The sequence below is a fragment of the Peromyscus leucopus genome, chromosome X (assembly GCF_004664715.2).
Source record: "Peromyscus leucopus breed LL Stock chromosome X, UCI_PerLeu_2.1, whole genome shotgun sequence".
Classification (NCBI taxonomy): Eukaryota; Metazoa; Chordata; class Mammalia; order Rodentia; family Cricetidae; genus Peromyscus; species Peromyscus leucopus.
Window position 1 is genome coordinate 117,934,185 of NC_051083.1, and position 16,810 is coordinate 117,950,994.

General features: G+C 42.7%; 1 protein-coding gene across 3 annotated transcripts in view; it reads right to left on the reverse strand.

Annotated features, from left to right (window-relative positions):
• The window catches only part of Plac1 (placenta enriched 1), a 168,590-nt gene that overhangs the window by 18,524 nt on the left and 133,256 nt on the right, over nt 1-16,810 (reverse strand). For all 3 annotated transcript variants that reach the window (XM_037199166.1, XM_028887077.2, XM_037199167.1), the window contains exon 2: nt 9,541-9,612. The gene's annotated coding sequence lies outside the window, so the exon portion shown is untranslated. The remainder of the gene's footprint in view (nt 1-9,540; nt 9,613-16,810) is intronic.

The following is a 16,810-nucleotide window of genomic DNA, read 5'->3' on the forward strand; positions in this document are numbered from 1 at the left end:
TTGTTGTTAAAATAAAAAATATGGGTGAAGACCAGAGCTGACTTCCAACGTGGGTAATTGCAGTTCACAGGCCAGAGAAGGAGCCCCAGGGAGTGTGTTTATCATGTCCTGAGGTGGAGACCTTGAGGTGGGGGTAATTTTGGCCTGATGGCAGTTGGTTAGGCAGCTGCTGGGGAACAGCTGTGGGATGACTTCTATGGAGGGCAGAGTTGAAATCTAAACTTCTGTATGGAACCATCCAAGCTGATCCGAGCCTGGGTAGAATTCTACCCGCTGGTATCTGTTACAAGTTATGCCTGGTTTTCAGACATACAAAGAATTGAGAGAGTGAACCATGGATACAAAGACGGGCCCTTGCCTATTTCCTGAGTCACAGCATGGCTGGGGAAAAGTTGCCACCCAAGGGTGGTGATTCCAAGTGATCTCCTTGCTCTCAATGTGATGCTTTGATTGGAATTTAGTGCAGAGAATGTCCCGTGAACAGGGCTCTCATTTAAAGTTTAAAATGTCCTTTCATAACTGTTGGAAAGGAGGTTTGTATACATAGAGAGCATCTAGGATTTGCCGGATTCTGTGAAAAAAAAATCCTTCCTGACTGTAAATCCTGTGCTCTGTAAATAATTTGTGAGTCCAAGAAGACCAATAACTTGCATTTTCCTATCCCACAGTCCATTGCGCTTTTGAAGCCCTCAGCATGGGGGGGGGGGAAGGCATCTGTGAGGGAGATGACAAATGGATCCAAACACACATATTTATTTCGTAAACAAGCTCATCATCTTCTATATTTTCAAATTCACTGTGAGCAAATACAAGAGCAGGCTCCATTTGGGGGCAAATAGAAGGCTAGCCTCTTCCAGAAAAGCCCTTCAGTATTGCAGGGAGGTCAGCCAGGTGGCAGGACAGCACACCTCTGGGTTGGAAAACAAAGTCCCAGCTGTTAAACCTGAGGGGCCATAAGGCAGCCCTTGGGTTGGGCTGCGAAAGCCCCTTCGTTTCAGAGGAATCCAAGGTTATCATGTCTCGTGTCCTCCTCTTTTGCTCAGTTGATACTAATGAAACATCAATACCCAAGTCCCTTAGGACAGTTTCATGAGCCTTGTCTCAGTTAATCTGCACAGTGTTCAGAGGTAGACCCTGTTGCTACCCGACGGGAGAGAAGAAACAGAGGCCCAGCAACTTTAGATGGCTTGGCCAAGCAGGCCACACCTCAAGAAGGGATGAGAACTCAAAGTTGGATCAGTGGCCTCCCCAGCAGGTCCTCTCCCGACAGATAGCACACATTCATGAGCTCTCCCCTCATAGATGCTTCAGGAGTGGGTAGTCTTACTTTATTATTTTACTTTATGTTGTTTTCTGTGGTTGGAACCCTCAACCTCATGCATGCTAGGCAAGTGCTCTACACTTACTTATGGGCAGGGGCCTTTAAATAGCTCAGTTTGCTGCCCAAACCATTTCATTGAAAGAGAGTTCCAGGACTAGTACAGAAATTAGCTGAGAAGGCCAGGCCTAGGGGCACAGGCCTGCAACCCCAGCTACTGGGAACGAAGGCTGGGGATACTCACTGGTGGAGAGCTTGCTCACATGCAGGAGGTACTAGGTTCAATCACCAAGAGAGAAAAAGAAGCAGTTGAGGGGTAGTGGTGATGTGGTGGGGCCCAAGATGCTTCCGGGTTTCCTTTTCTCTCTCCCTTCACTTGAGGGCTTGTCTGCGCGGTCCCTGCCAAGGCTCTTAGTCCACCTCAGGTTATTTATGAGACATGCTAGGTGTCGATGAGGCAGGCAAGGTAGAGAAGTGTTAGGGATTGGAAATCTAGGTTGTTCTTTCCTTCTCGCATTCTAACCTCCAAGCTATAAAAAGAGGCAAGCTTTATGGAGGAAAAAAGCAACTGCAAACATAGTTCTTGTTTTTATGAACTGGGATAGTTTTCCTCCCCAGAAAGTCCAACTTGGAAGGTTCTGGTACTCTTGTTTCTTCTTCGAGGGTGAACACAGAGCAGTGTTGAAAAGAGCCCTTGGATACATTCTTTCTGCTTCTGAGGAGACTCTCTAGCCCAGTTCTAGCTGCTTCGCTCAAACTATTCCCATTCTAAAATTTGGCACGATTTTAGTCTTCTACTTTATATTCTTTATTTTGTATTATTTCTTAAATTTTACATGCTTATGAAGTATAGTGTGATAATTCCACACATGTATAGAAATACATGATTATCAGCTCAGGGCAATTAGTATATCAGTGTGTGTGTGTGTGTGTGTGTGTGTGTGTGTGTGTGTGTGCCAAGAAACTTCAGATTCCATTCTTGGAGTTCTTTATAAAATACAATTTTTGAGACAGGGACTTACTGTGTAGCCCTGACTGGCCTGCTACTTGGTATGGAGACCAAGCTGGCCTCAAACTCACAGAGATCCATCTGCCTTTGTCTGCTGAGAACCACCCTGCCTGGCTTCCATATTTTTTTTTTTTAAAAAAATCTAAAACAAGTTGTAAAATACAGCCACTGACAAGTATCAGAATTCAGCTAGCTAGGCAGAATAAGTACACATGCACACATGTTCACCGAAGACTCTCTCTCGGGTTCTCTGTGTACTGGAGTTAAACCATGCAGTGTAGACTTAGGCCACTCCAAGGATCCATTACAAATGGCTGGTGGGCAGAGGACCCATGCTGGGCTGGGGTGGGGTGGCGGTAGGGAGGTTAGGGACTAGAACTAGGAATTTGCCCTATGAGGACGCTGTGAAGGAAATGATCAGACCAAGGTATGGCGTGGCAGCAGCAGATGACAGGAGTCTGAGGACTACTTAAGGATGGAGAACACAGAATCTGGTGGGAGTGGGTGGGAGAAACTTCGGGAAAGAGAGCCATTTAGCCAAAAGCAGCGGCTAGTAGAAGAGCAGCTAGGGGCAAAGCTGAATTAATGGAGAGTACAGGGAGAAAAGCTAATTCCAGACAAGACAGGTCAAAGGACCAAGAGAGACTTGAACAACAGCTCTGGTGCCCGGTGGCTGTGAAGAGAGCAATTTTCATTGCGTCCTTGGGACTGAGCATGGAACTCAGTCAGGGAAGGGCCTTAATGTGAGGATGGGGTCGGGGAGCCTTGGAGGCTCAGGGATGAATCCTGGTAACTGAGAAGACAGGACAAGCTGCTGTGTGAAGGCCTAAACAGGTGGGACTTGTTTCTGAAATGTGCTGCGTCGGAACATGGGCAACCTCCGATTGCTCCTACTGAAGAGTCTGTGCTTCCTAACTGGCCAGCAGGAGAGCTATAATGTGCACAAAAGGGCTGGGAAACCTGAAGAAGAATGAAGAGGAGCATTTAGGTGCCAAGGTCCTGGTCCAATGTAGGGTGGTGTCATCTCTCAAATTGTTTATATTCTCCCAACTTACTTTTCTTTTGGGAAATAGTGATGCAAACCATGATTTTTGATACCCACTAGTCCTTCAAAAGCTTGTGTGGGCACCAACACCCCTCTAACCTAGCAAATGTTTCCATCAATTCCTGGGCTCTACTGGCTGATTTGAAGAGATCCTTGGTAGGTGGCAAGAAACCCCACTTCCCAATCACAGATGCATACGTGCACATTTTTCTATGAAGAACATTCAGGACTTGGGATTTTATATCTCAAAGAATTAACAACGGGCCTTCAGACTCCTCAGATGGGAGTGGTTACTTTATTATCATTGAGCCCTTTAGCTGTAGATGAACAACTCGTTTTATTCCAGGATATCCCCATATCTATAGAGGCTTATCCACTGTGATAAGTGGGGTAGCCAGTGTTTCTCTACTCTGTGAGAGAAAACAAATACAAGTTAAAGTTCATCTTCCTTCAAGTAACTGTTTAATTTAGCTAGGCTCTTGCTGTCTTCTGTACTGGCACCTCCCTTGCGCTGGGATCATACAAAAGGGGACTGAAGCAGAGCCCTAGCACTCATGGAATATCCACTCTCATGTGGTAGACAGATATTAAATAGATCACACACAACCTTATTGAACACTAAATATTTCATCTCACGCTTTGGTAATTACAGATGCAACAAATACTATAAAGGTTAGTTAGATTCAAGGGTTATCAAGATGGACGCCAGAGGAATCTAACCTAGCGCCGCGGTCCCACCAAGGCAGCAGTTGCCAGACTCAGAGTCTGGGTCTGCAGCTGGAGAAGATAGCAAGCTTACATCAGTGGGACGCCCCGGCAGCTAAGAGGGGCTCTCTCCTCCCCCTTGCTGCATTGTCTCTCTTCCCCACTACTCTTTGGCCTCTGCTATCAGCCTGACTCACCCTTTCCCTTCCTCTGAGCACCGTTCAGTGGAGACTTTATCTCTCATCTTTGAAAAGGACTCAAGGGGCAGGAATTGCATTGCGTGAAACTCTGCCATCTTGGAAATGTGTGTGTCTTGTCGATGTGGGATGGATGATAACATTTAAAAAAAATAATTGCCTTAGAGATGCTCACTTCGAATATACTGCCACAAAATTAAAATCACCTGGAGTGCTTCTTTTTGACAAACGGTCTTTTGAATCAGAAGGAACTGAACAAAGAGTTCTCCATGGCAGGGGAGGCAGAGGGGAAGAACTTTGTACAAGTTTGCTACTCCAGATCACACCCTTGAGGCCCCTCCAAGATGTTGCTCATTCTTTTCTTTTTTTCTTTTTCTTTTTAATTGTACCACACTTTGTTTAACTAGTCACCTATCAAAGGACATTTGGGGTGTTTAAAAAATTTTTTTCTATTACAAATCAAGCTTCTATAAACATTCATGTATGAGATTTAGTGTGGATATAGTTTCATTTCTCTGGGATAAATGCCCAGGCGTGGGATTACTAGGTCCTATGGTAATTGCATGTTTAGTTTTGTAAGAAACTGCCAAACTGTTTTGCAGAGTGTTTTTGTAGCATTTTTCATTCCCACAGCAAGGTCTGAGAGATCCGGTTTCTCTGCATTCTCCTCAGTATTTGGTATTGTCATGTTTTTCTCATTTCAGCTGCTCTCGTAGGTGTACATGGTCCACTGTGGTCTCAGTTTGCCTTTCCCTAGTGGTACCCATCTTTTTACATATCTACCATCCATATTTTGTCTTTGCCATAACATAACTTCATCTCCTTTGCCCATTTTCTTTTCTTCTTGTTTTTCGACACAGGGTTTTTCTATGTAGCCTTGGCCATCCTGGAACTTGCTCTGTAGACCAGGCTGGCCTCGAACTCAGAGATTAAGCTGCCTCTGCCTCCCAAGTGCTGGGATTAAAGATGTGTGCCACCACTGCCCAGCTACTACTGATTTTCTTACACTCCTCATTAATCAGATATATTACAAATATTTCCTCTAATTCTGTAGTTGGTCTTAAAAATATCTCTTAATTTGGGTTTTTCACATTTTTAAAATGTTTTTGTGAAATAGGGTCTTGCTAAACAGCCCAGGCTGGCGTCAACGACACAATTCTCTTGACTTCACCTTGCAAATGCTGGTACTGCAGGCATGTGCTACCATTCGCTCCTGGAATCGTTCACATTTTGATCAGGTGCATGTGACTTCTCGTGGTGCCACTATGTCTACAAGCTTTTCGACTAGACTCTAGGACCTGGAGATTATTTCCTGTTTACTTTTGTGAGTCTTTTCACTCTGAAAAGATATCGAAGTCCAAGATCCATTTTGAACTTTTAAAATATAAAATATGATACTGAGGTCGAAGTTTGTGATGGTTAACTGACTTATTAACTTGGTTGTGCCTTTGCTGGGAGCCTGGGGGCCAGTTAGCCTGGGACATGCTGCTTCATAGCAGAAACCTCCTTGAACAGATACCCTGCCTCAGTAAGGAGGAAAATGAGGTCCAACTCCAGAGAACTTGTTCTCTCACCTCCACATGAGTGCCAAGGCACAGGCATGCCCTCCCATTAAATAAATAAATACATTTAAAAAGCCCCCTTTCCCACTGAGTTATATTTGCATCTTTAAAAGAAATCAAGCAGCCATATTTCTGTGGGTCTCCTTCTGGGTTTTGCTGTTCTGTTGCTTTATGTGTCTGTCCCTCTGCCAACACCATATTGCCTTGATTACTGATGATGTGTAATAGTGCCAACTGACCGCTTCTACTTTATTCTCTCTCCTTCTCCCCCACTCCCCTCTAGTACTGAGGATCAAACCCAAGGCTCTATGCATATCAGGCAAGCACTCAGTCCTTCCTCTCCTCCTTTATTCTTATGGGTTTTGAAACTCATACATGGTAATTGTACATATTTATGGAGAGTCAGTATGGTGTTCCAACTATTCCCAAAATGTCTATTTGTTTTATATATAATTAAATTTGAGTTATTCTTAGAGGAATGAGGAAAAGTACGTCTACTCAGACTTTCAGGTGGCAAACCTCACTTTCAGGACACCACCTTTCCAGTTAGTTATGAAATTTCATTGCTTGAAGACAATGGTATTTAGCCATCACATGATAATATGCTATCTTTGTTGAGCAAGTGGCTCATACTCACGTAGTTTTGACATGTTGGGGCAGAAATACAGATGATAGCATCCACAGAGTTCTCTAGCTGCTGAACTGGTGGCAGATTGCTTGGGTCTATACTGCTTGAGGACTAAGAGGTCTTTGGGGTTGCTTAGAGTTGCAATAGATGTTTAAGAGGCTATGCAGAAATACTTGGTGGCAACTCTCAGGGATGTCATTGAGAAGATGAGAAAAATGAGTTATCCATCTCAAAGACTGGTAAATAGTACATATTCAATAGATACTTGTGTGGATGAATGTGCTGAACAAATGCTAATTGCTTCTAAAGTGACAATTGCTGAGCTAAGTTCTGTGATCTATACCGGAAGGCATTTATTTGTTCTTTGTGTGTGTGCATGTTCATGTATGCACACATGTGTGTGTATGTTTTCAGACTAAAGGATTTTTCTCAGGAGCCATCGAACTTATTTTTTTCGGACAGGGTTTCTCACTGAGATCTGGGGCTGGCAAAGTAGGCTGGACTGACTAGCCAGGAAGTCCCAGGGATCTTCCTGTCCTTACCTCCCCACTGCTAGAATTACAAGAGCCCACTATCATGCCCAGCTGTTTCACATGGGTTCCTGGATTTGAACTCAGGTACTCACGTATTGTGCAGCTTGTCCTGCTAGGATCTTACTAATTGGACTATTTCCCCAGCCCTCACAAGTGTTTTCTTAGGGAGGTAGGGGTTAACTTGTCAATAGGGTAGGGGCTAGAGATGCTTTTGACGGAAAATGGACAGAATTCATTAGTAGGCTGGGATGGGGAGGTGTTGAAAGAGAACAAAGCCAAATACACTCTGGCTCAGATTCCTGGTGTCAGGGAAACAAGGGAAACATAATGAATTTGATTTTGTATCTAATAATCTTGAGCTGATGGTAAGTAAAATGGCTAAACACACATGTACAGTAAGTATTTGGAAGATTTATAGTTGAGGAAAACATCTAACTGGAAAATTCGTTTTACCTGCGAGTCTGCAGAAGATGTAGGCTCTATTCCCAACTTTGTAGCCAGGAAACCATGAGATTTAAAGCAATTCAAAACTTTCCCCTGCGTTTTCATTCCTCATCTGTAAAATGTGCTGCTTTGATAGGTGGTATTCTTTGAACTCAAATTATTTCAGCATAGGATCAGTATTTGGAAGGAATCTTATTGAAATATTCCCCTTTCTGCTATAAAAGTCTAGGATTCTCAGATCTCTTAAGCTATCTGCCTTTGCTGGCTGGCTTTTTATTTAGCACCTACCTCCCGTAACTCCCACCCCCCAACAGAGCTCATCAGTTTATATCATGTCAAATCAAGTTGGGGAAGGGGAGCTGTGCATGTTGGGTCTCAATCCTTGCAGACTTCCTAAGCATTTCGGTCTCTTGAGCTGTCCTCCCCTCCAGGGAGAGCAGTGGGCACATAGCCGTTAGGACACAGGAAGGGAGGCTTTGTGGGACACTAAAGTCTTTGGGTCTTATTTATGTCTGCTTTCCCCAGAGTTTGTCCCACAGATCTGGACAGCTGGAGAAAAATGGGTGGGAGTGGAGGGAGGGAAGGATGAGAATTTGCTGGAAGGTGAGAAACCAATGAATGTCTTTCAATCTTAAACACAGACTTCCAGCACTTAATACTGAAAAGACTTTGGGGCTTCATTTGGGCTTTCTGGAAACCAAGCACTGCTATGACTTCCACATAGCATCCAAAGCAGTTTTCTTTTCCAGTTTCCACCAGTGAGATCTGTATCATATTACTTACTATCTGTCATCAAATTTTTATTTTTCCAAATGAAAGATTATTTTTTTAGACTTTAAAACATGATAAGATCATTATAAAAATAAGATAATGAAAATAACTCATGATCCCATAACAGAGTTAACTACTGTTAAAATTTATATTTATTCCATTCTAGTCTTCTACACACACACACACACACACACACACACACACACACACACACACACACGTGGAGTATTGTGACATATGCTCATTTGTATATCTTTCCTTCCTCCCTTTAATTTAGGCTGTGAGCATTTCTCCACATTATTAAAATTTCTTCCAAACATGCTTTGAAATAGCGATACAGCATTTTGTACTGTATAACTATTTAACATTTCATAGTATAAATGTTTTCACTTTATTTTTAAATGATGCTATAATTAGTTTCTTAGTAGTTTGGTATATCTATTATATTTCAAATACTTTTTATTAACACTCTAATTATACATATCTATAGGGTATAGTGTTATAGTTTCATAAGTGTAGACAATGTGCAATGATTCAATCAGGGTAATTGGCATTTCCTTCTCCTTAAACACCTACATTTTTATTACTAACCCATAGTGATTGTGTTTTTGAAAAGATGAATTTCTTAGAAAAAGTCTCTCATGGGGTAGAGAAGAACATTGCTAATACTTTGGCACATTTTGCAGTTGCCCTTGTGTGTGAGTTATACCAATTTTCGTTCCTATGGGTGCTGAAGAATGCCTCATTTTCTGCATTAACACAGAATCCTTCAGCATTGTGTATGTGGACACTATGTATTTCAACTCAAAGGCATGTGATCAGCCCCTCTTGGGTATTGTGTCTGAACCTTTCCAAACTTTCTAAGCTGTTCCTAAGCAGAAGCACCTGCTATATGCAGGGTAATTAGACTCTCTAGTTATGCCAAGTAAATGCTAGATAAGACACATATGAAGATGATTAAAAATGCAAGTGGAAAATAACAACACATAATTCTACATGGCCAGTGCTGACACTTAGCCTTTAAATAGTTATTCATTGGAGGAAGACACCAATGTAGCTAATTAAAATAATTTAGATCCCATGAGCACTGAAAAAAGAATGTATTAACGGGACTCTTGCAAAACACAGAGGTTGAGTTGTGATTATTTAGTGTATTTCCTGGTATAAACTAGAGTGGGAATGGAAAGGAATATTACAGATTCACATCTTTCAAAAACAAGAAACATCCCCCATGGGTGAAAGGACCATTTCTGCTCTTGTCAGTTCCCTTTACAAAGTTAACCTGTTGGTTATTGGAGAAGGAGACACAGAACACACAGAACACTAACCTCCTTTTGGCAGCTGGGGACAATCTGTCAGTCTCCTTTGAAATGTGGCTTTGTGCTCACTGCTGAAGGCAGCTGGAAAAGAAAAAGCATGACAGACAAAAGCTGAAATCCACATGAAGAAAGGGCTTTTTCCCAAAAATTACTGCCTGAGTTAGCAACGGTCGGAACGGAATGCGCATGTCTGTCTTGTCGGCGCCACGCACATCTGGTGCGAAAGAAGGCCCCTATGCTATGGGAGGCATTCAGGATGGCTGTTGACCGAACAGGGCTGCTGGATAGCATCGAAGCAAGCCTTCTCACCCTGTGACAGATTACATGCTTACATCTGTCTACAAGGAAGTCTAAAACAGGGTTCGTACCATCTCTGGATAGCTGGCAAATGCTTTTACTATGTTGAAAAGGCAGGCCTAATTCACATAAAGTGGTGATAGGCTAAGAAATAAAGGCTTAAGTATATGATTTTAAATTAAAGGTAACCAATGGAATGACTAAAACAACACTGTCAAACTGGAACCAGCTCCAATGTGCTTCAGTTGGTTGGCTGATGAATTCTGGTACATCCAAGCAATGGACTACTACTCAGCAACCCAAAAGAATGGGCCACTGAAAAACGAATCTCAAGACAGTTATAAATGAATAAATGCCTCAAAATAGTTATCGTAGGTGAAAGGACACAGTGACAAAAGTTTGCATACAACATGATTCCATTTCTATAGCATTATGCAAAAGGCAAAACTGAAGTGACATGAACCTTTCCAGTGGTTGTCAGGCCACCCAGGGAGTGGGGAGGAATTGATTAGAAAGGCAACACACAGGAATTCATTTGAGCCATGGAGCTACTCAACCTGATGCTCACAGCAGTAGTTCAGTGACTTTAGATTTTTGCCTAAATTCATAGAACTGTATACCAATTTTTTTTTTACCACATTCTACTTTAAAAACAGGAAAACAAACAACAAAAACCTCAAAAAAAAAAACAAAAAACAAAAAACAACCCACAAAACTGTTACCAAACACAGAGGTACAGGAAGGGATGGATGACAGGGATGCTAAGTAAGCTAAATCTTCAGTTTTTACAGCAGCGAGTCAATCGATAAGGGCTAATAGGATAAATCAGGAAGCAGGAGTCTAAGCATTATTTGGAGATACTCAAGCAACCAGCAGAGAATGGGAGCTGATAAAAATGAGTGCCTTGGTGGCGGCAGCGGAGGAAGAGTCCCGGGGTGAGGAGGGGAGGGGTAAAGAACTGGTTTTGTTGTTGTTCGTTTGTTTTTGTTCTTTTCCTTTCGTACAAACTCCTTGGCACTATTTCAAGGTTGTAAACAATGTTCACTTATTACTTTGACTGAGAAAGAAACGGAGTGAAGAATGTCTGGGGTGAGGATGGAGGGACCCGATTTTTCATGGGCTGAGCACCAGCCTTTGTCCCCTTTTGGCCGGGGGTTTCTACATCTGTATGATAAAGGGCTTGGACTAGAAGATCTTCCATAGCTAATGAAAATCACAGTCACGATTCTGTGTTGTGTTTGAAGCTAAGTAATAGATCTTTCTGTTTTTTAATCTGGGAGGGACTAAATCATCCAGTTAAACCATTGCTTTTTAGCCACCCAAGAAAGCAATACACAAACTGGATAAGAAAGGCACATGAAAGGGCGGCAAATTGCTACCAGAGTCAGGCCTGGAGCTCAGGGCCCTGGTCATTGTACTCCACAGCTTCTCCCAGGCTTAATGGAATCACTGGTTAGTGTCAAATCTGGCAAAAATGTCCTGGGATCACACCAGGGTTGGGATTCACATGCTGACATGGTTTCCTTCGCCTGGGAGATGAGTCAGAATTTTGGAAGTGATCCCTGACATAGCATGTATGATGCAATACTATAGGAATCCTGAAGTGGGTCCAATGTGGGGGCTCTATTCCTTAGTAACTGTCCACTAAACTTCTTTAACAGCTACTCCTAGCCTGCTGATTTCTTTTGTGTGATAGGGATCTCTCCACTCACGAATACCACCATTCTCATTTTGATTTAAAATAATGGATTTATCTGTTTTTCCTCATCAGTTTTTTTTTTTAAATCTCCATAACCTCGAAACCTAAGCAATGTTTCACTGAAATCCGTCAAGTTGGAAACTTTCTTTCTTTTAAACATTTATTTATGTTTTTTTTGTGCTCATGTGCAGGTCAGAGGACAACTTGGGGGAGTCGGTTCTCTCTTCCCATCATGTGGGTCCCTGGGATCAAATTCAGATGGTCAGGCTTAGAGGCAAGTGCCTTTACTGGCTGACCCACCTCACCGGCTCCAGTTGGAAACTTTCTCTCAACCAGAATTCCGATTTTAATAAGAGATATATTGTTCTGGTATAGCAGTCCCAGAAGAGAGTTGAAACTGTCTTGCCTTTGACCACGCTGTCCCCTCAGGAAGACCTTCCATGTGGATCAGCACCAGGCTGGAAACACATGCCTTCTGCTAACTCCCCCCCTCCCCTGTTGTCACAGCCTGCAGCCTCACTTACCCCTTGTCACACATGCTCCAAGGTTTACAGAATAAGGACATCATTTAATATGCTAGAATGCTATCATTCTTTCTCAGGGGAAACAACATGGCCCTTTGTGAGCTCGAAGCTCACTTCAGAGGGTGTGGCTATCACTCAGGGCTCCTCAGGGAAGAGTCCTCGGGAAAGTGGCCACAGTGCCATTCCAGCTCTAGAACCTTCTCTAGGGTGTGGGGCGTTAGAGAAGGAGTTTTCAGGAAGCCCTCCTATGGGTGTTTTGTCTACTTTGGAGGCAATACTGTATATTTTCCAACCTCTTGAGAAAACAGTTTTTTGCCAACTTTGTGCCCCCCTCTCTAAATACCCTCGCTCATGCTTGGCTTTTGGCCCAGTTCTGAGGCCTGCCTTACCTCTGCCTGGCATTTCCTTCATAACAGCTGGCCCTGGGAGCTCACACACTTAGCTTCAGCTGCCAGTTTAAGGCAGGAGAGGCCCCTTCGGCTGAGCTGTGACAATAACAGCATTTGTTCCCACACTGGTATTCTCAATGTCAACAGCAGTGACAGGCTCCGAGGGGATTATGGCCAGTCACTGCTCCGGGATGTTCATGCATCCAGCTTTGACTCTCGTCACAATACCGTGAATGAACTAGAAACAAGTAGTTGCTTCTCCATGCCATGCTAGGGGAATACAAAGAGCAAGAGACCAAGGGGTCTGCCGAAGGAAGTGATGGACATCCTCAGAACCACAATCGGAACACTTGGGTCAATAAGCACTTACTTCGGGGACTTGCCAATTTCTGTGTTCGGTTAGTAGACGGCTTACCTAACGGACAGAGAGAGCCTTGGCTTTGGTCCCTAGCACGGCTTAAACTGATCATGGTGCTCCAGGCCTGGACTCTTAGTCCTTGGGAGGCGGAGGTGGGAGGGTTAGGAGTTGAAGTTGGAGGTTAGCCTGGGCTGTATGAGACCCTGTCCCTAAACAAACAAACGACAAAAACGAGGTGACTTCTAGGAGGGGGCAGTGAGTCAACACCTTGTAGGAATGTGACATAGAGACCACAGCCCAGACCACCTCTTCCAGGAGCTAAGCAGCATTGCCTCTTCTCCCAGCAAACGCTGACTGCGCCAGGCACCAGGAAATGGAGGCACAGGACACTAGAATGACTGATGACTCAGAGGAACACTGGGCTTTTTTTAAAGACAAGATCTCAAGAAAACCAGGCTGGTCTGAAACTCACTGTGCAGCTAATGACCCTTGACATTCCTGATCTTTCTGCCGCCAGCTCCCAGGCTCTGGGACTGCAGGCATGCATACCACACCCAGTTTTATGTAGTGCTGGGGATGGATCCCAGGGCCCTGTGCATGGTAGCTGCTTGGCTTTATGGTGTTTGTAGTTAGATGAGGGCACTATCAGTTTTATTGGTGACTTACACTAATCTCAGAATTGAGGATGTTCATGTTTATCCCTGAGTTGGTTAACAGGAAATGGTGTTTTATTTTACTTTGGATTTCTTTCTTTCTTTCTTTCTTTCTTTCTTTCTTTCTTTCTTTCTTTCTTTCTTTCTTTCTTTCTTTCTTTCTTTCTTTCTTTCTTTCTCTTTCTTCCTCCCTCCCTTCCTTCCTTCCTTCCTTCTAATGATAGTGATTGGTAAGTACTGAATAACTCACTTCAGTTCTCATCTTTGAGAGGATATACTTTTCGTTGAATCTGACCAGACAACTTATCATAATATATAAAAATAAGGTCTCAAGATGTAATTAAGGTTTCCTACCAATTGATGTAGAATTTACAAAAGAGACTTGCTCCTGGGTGGGCCATTAATTGGGTGAAAAAGCCATTAAGAGAAAGACTGGGGACATTTCTGGAGAGAGCATTTCCTGCTGGCCTTGAGGAAGCAGCCAGGCCGGAAAGAAGAAAGGGCGTCTTAGGAGTTGAGGGCTACAGCAGCAAGGACCTCAGTTTGGCCAAAGGATGGAAGCCGCTTGGAAAAGGAGCCCAAGCTCTAGATGAGAATGCAGCCTCGGCAACACCTGGGCTACAGCCCAGGCTTGGCGGTGCTGGGATGCACTGTTATGAACTGTGCCCGGGCTCCAGAGAAGCCAAGGAAACGGAAATCATACATAAGGATTAGATTTGGCTTGTGGAGGTCTAAACTCTGAATGCTCAACAAGTTAAACAGAATTACCATACGACTGAGCAACTCCATTCTTAGGAACACCCATATGATTCAGTTATAACATTCATGGGTATATAGAAGAAGGACTCTCACTCAGCGTACTACAGACTCACACACTTCCATTTCATTGAAGCACTATTCACAGTAGTCAAGTTCTGAACCAGCCTAGGTGTCCATCAACAGATCATGGAATTAATATATATATATATATATTAATATTATATATATATTAATATATATATAAACCCAGGCTGGTCTGAAACTCTCTGTGTAGCTAAGGATGACCCTTGAACTTCTGGTCTTCCTGCCTCCACCTCCCAAGTATGTACATATATATGGAGTTTTAGTCAGTCATAAAGAAGAATAAAATCATGTTATTTTCAGGAAATTGGATAGAACTAAAGATCATCCTGTTAAGCAAAATGAGCCAGACTCAGATTCAGAAAGAAATTATCCCATGTTTTCTCTCATATGCTAGATCTATGAAAAATGGCACAATGGGCTGAGGACACGGTAAAGTCTTTGCTGCACAAGTCTGAGGATCTGAGTTCAAACCCTAACACCTACATAAAGTCTAGGCAAGGCAGTACATCTGTAACCCCAGAGCTTAGCTGGGCTGGAGTGGTAGAAGATCCCTGGAGCTTGTCGGCCAGCCAGCCTAGCCAAATTGGTGAGCTCTGGGTTCAGTGAAAGACCCTGTCTCAACAAATAAGGCAGACAGTGATGAGAAAGACACTCAGGATTGACTTCTGGCCTCAGCATACATATATATGCATGCACGTGCACTGCATGGACATGTGCTCACACACATGAAGACACAAACACATTACACACAAAATAGCAAAATATATTATTTTGTATAATGCATAGACACTGTTGCTCCATCTCCACCTGTTTGGATAATTTGTGCATTTTCTCTTCTTCTTCTTTTGAATGTATGTGCTCATGTTTGTGTGTACTCTGCATGTACGTAGAGGCTAGGTGTTGATGCTCAGTGTCTTCTGAAACTGTTTTTCCCCTTATTCTTTGAGACATGGTCTCTCACAGAACTCGGAATTCACAGGTTAGGCTAGGCTGGACAGAGAGCTCCAGGAATCTCCTGTGTCCACCTCCCCAGCCCTGGGATTTTAGGTTGTGACTGCTGCTGCTGGCTTTTATGTGGGTGCTAGAGCTCCCCATGCTTACATGACAAGCAGTTTCCAAACTGAGCCACTCGGGCTCCTTTCTTCTCCCCATTGATTTCAAATTGAGTTCCATTATGAGAGGATACAACTAGAGGAAATGATGCCATTTTTTGTATTTGTAAAAAACTTGCTTTATGACCTATAACGTGATCTATTTTAGAGAAAGTTCCATGTGTTGCTGAGAAGAACATATGCATTCAACAGCTGTTGGGTGGAATATTCTGTAGATGCCTGATAAGTCCTTTTGATCTAGTATATTTTAACTCTGAAATTTCTTTGTAAATCTTTTGTCTGAATGGTCTATTTGTGAGAGAGTAGGGTACTAAGGTCATCCATTATTATTTCTTTTTATCCAGAGCTCTCTGTTCTTTTATGGCCAGTAACACTTATCTTATGGAACTAAATGAACCAACATTTGGTAGAGATATTTACAATGGTTCCATCTTCTTGATGAACTATCCTCTTTAATAATATGTAGTGATCTTGCTAACCTCTTCTGAATAAATTTGGCTTGAAGTCTACTTTAACGGATGTATCATTAGTCCTGGTTGGTTTGGGCCTTCATTTGCATACTGACTTATATCTTTTCATTCCTAGTATCTGTGGATCTTTGCCAGGAGGGTGGACTTTTGCAAACAGTTAATCTTCTTTTTCAATCTATTCAGTCAGTTTGTGTCTCTTAATTGGAGGGTTAGAACTATTTATTTTTTAGAGCTTATTACTAAATGGTATGTACTGACCCCCCTCCCATTCACTTGAGAGAATTGGCTTCACTAAATTAGTAATGCTTGATTCTTTTCTAATTCTCATTTATTTATCCATCCAACTTTTTGACAGGGTCTTATTGTGTAGCTTGGCTAGTCTGGAACTCACTATATAGGTCAAGCTGGCCTTAAACTCACAAAGACCCACCTCCCTCAGTATTTATCCATTCCTCTAGTGACATCAATAGTCTCCTGATGGTTTATGATTGTGTGTAGATTTCTTTCTCTTGTGCAGAGTTTTCCTTTAAGTGTTTTCTACAATGCTGGCTTAGGAAATTGCTTTATGAAGCTTCTTCTTTCTATTCTGCTTTTCAAGAAACTTGGCTGGGTATAGTAGTCTTGGTTAGTAGTTTTTTTCATCATCAGCCCTTGCTCTCCTGGCCTTCAGAATGTCTACTGACCTGTTTTCTGAAATTCTGGTACCTTTGTGATTCCACACCTTTTGCTGGCTTTCTTGTCCAAGTTTCTGAACGTGTTGTCTAAGTCTTTAATTAGTTTCTTACCCCTCTGTTTTGTTTTTTGAAAAAGAGTCTCATATAGCCCAAACTGGCCTCCAACTTACTAGGTAGCTGAGGCTGGCCTTGAACTTTCAATGTTCTTTCCCTCATCACCTATGTTCTGGAAACTGGCTTTGAGTAAGTTGTCTTATTTT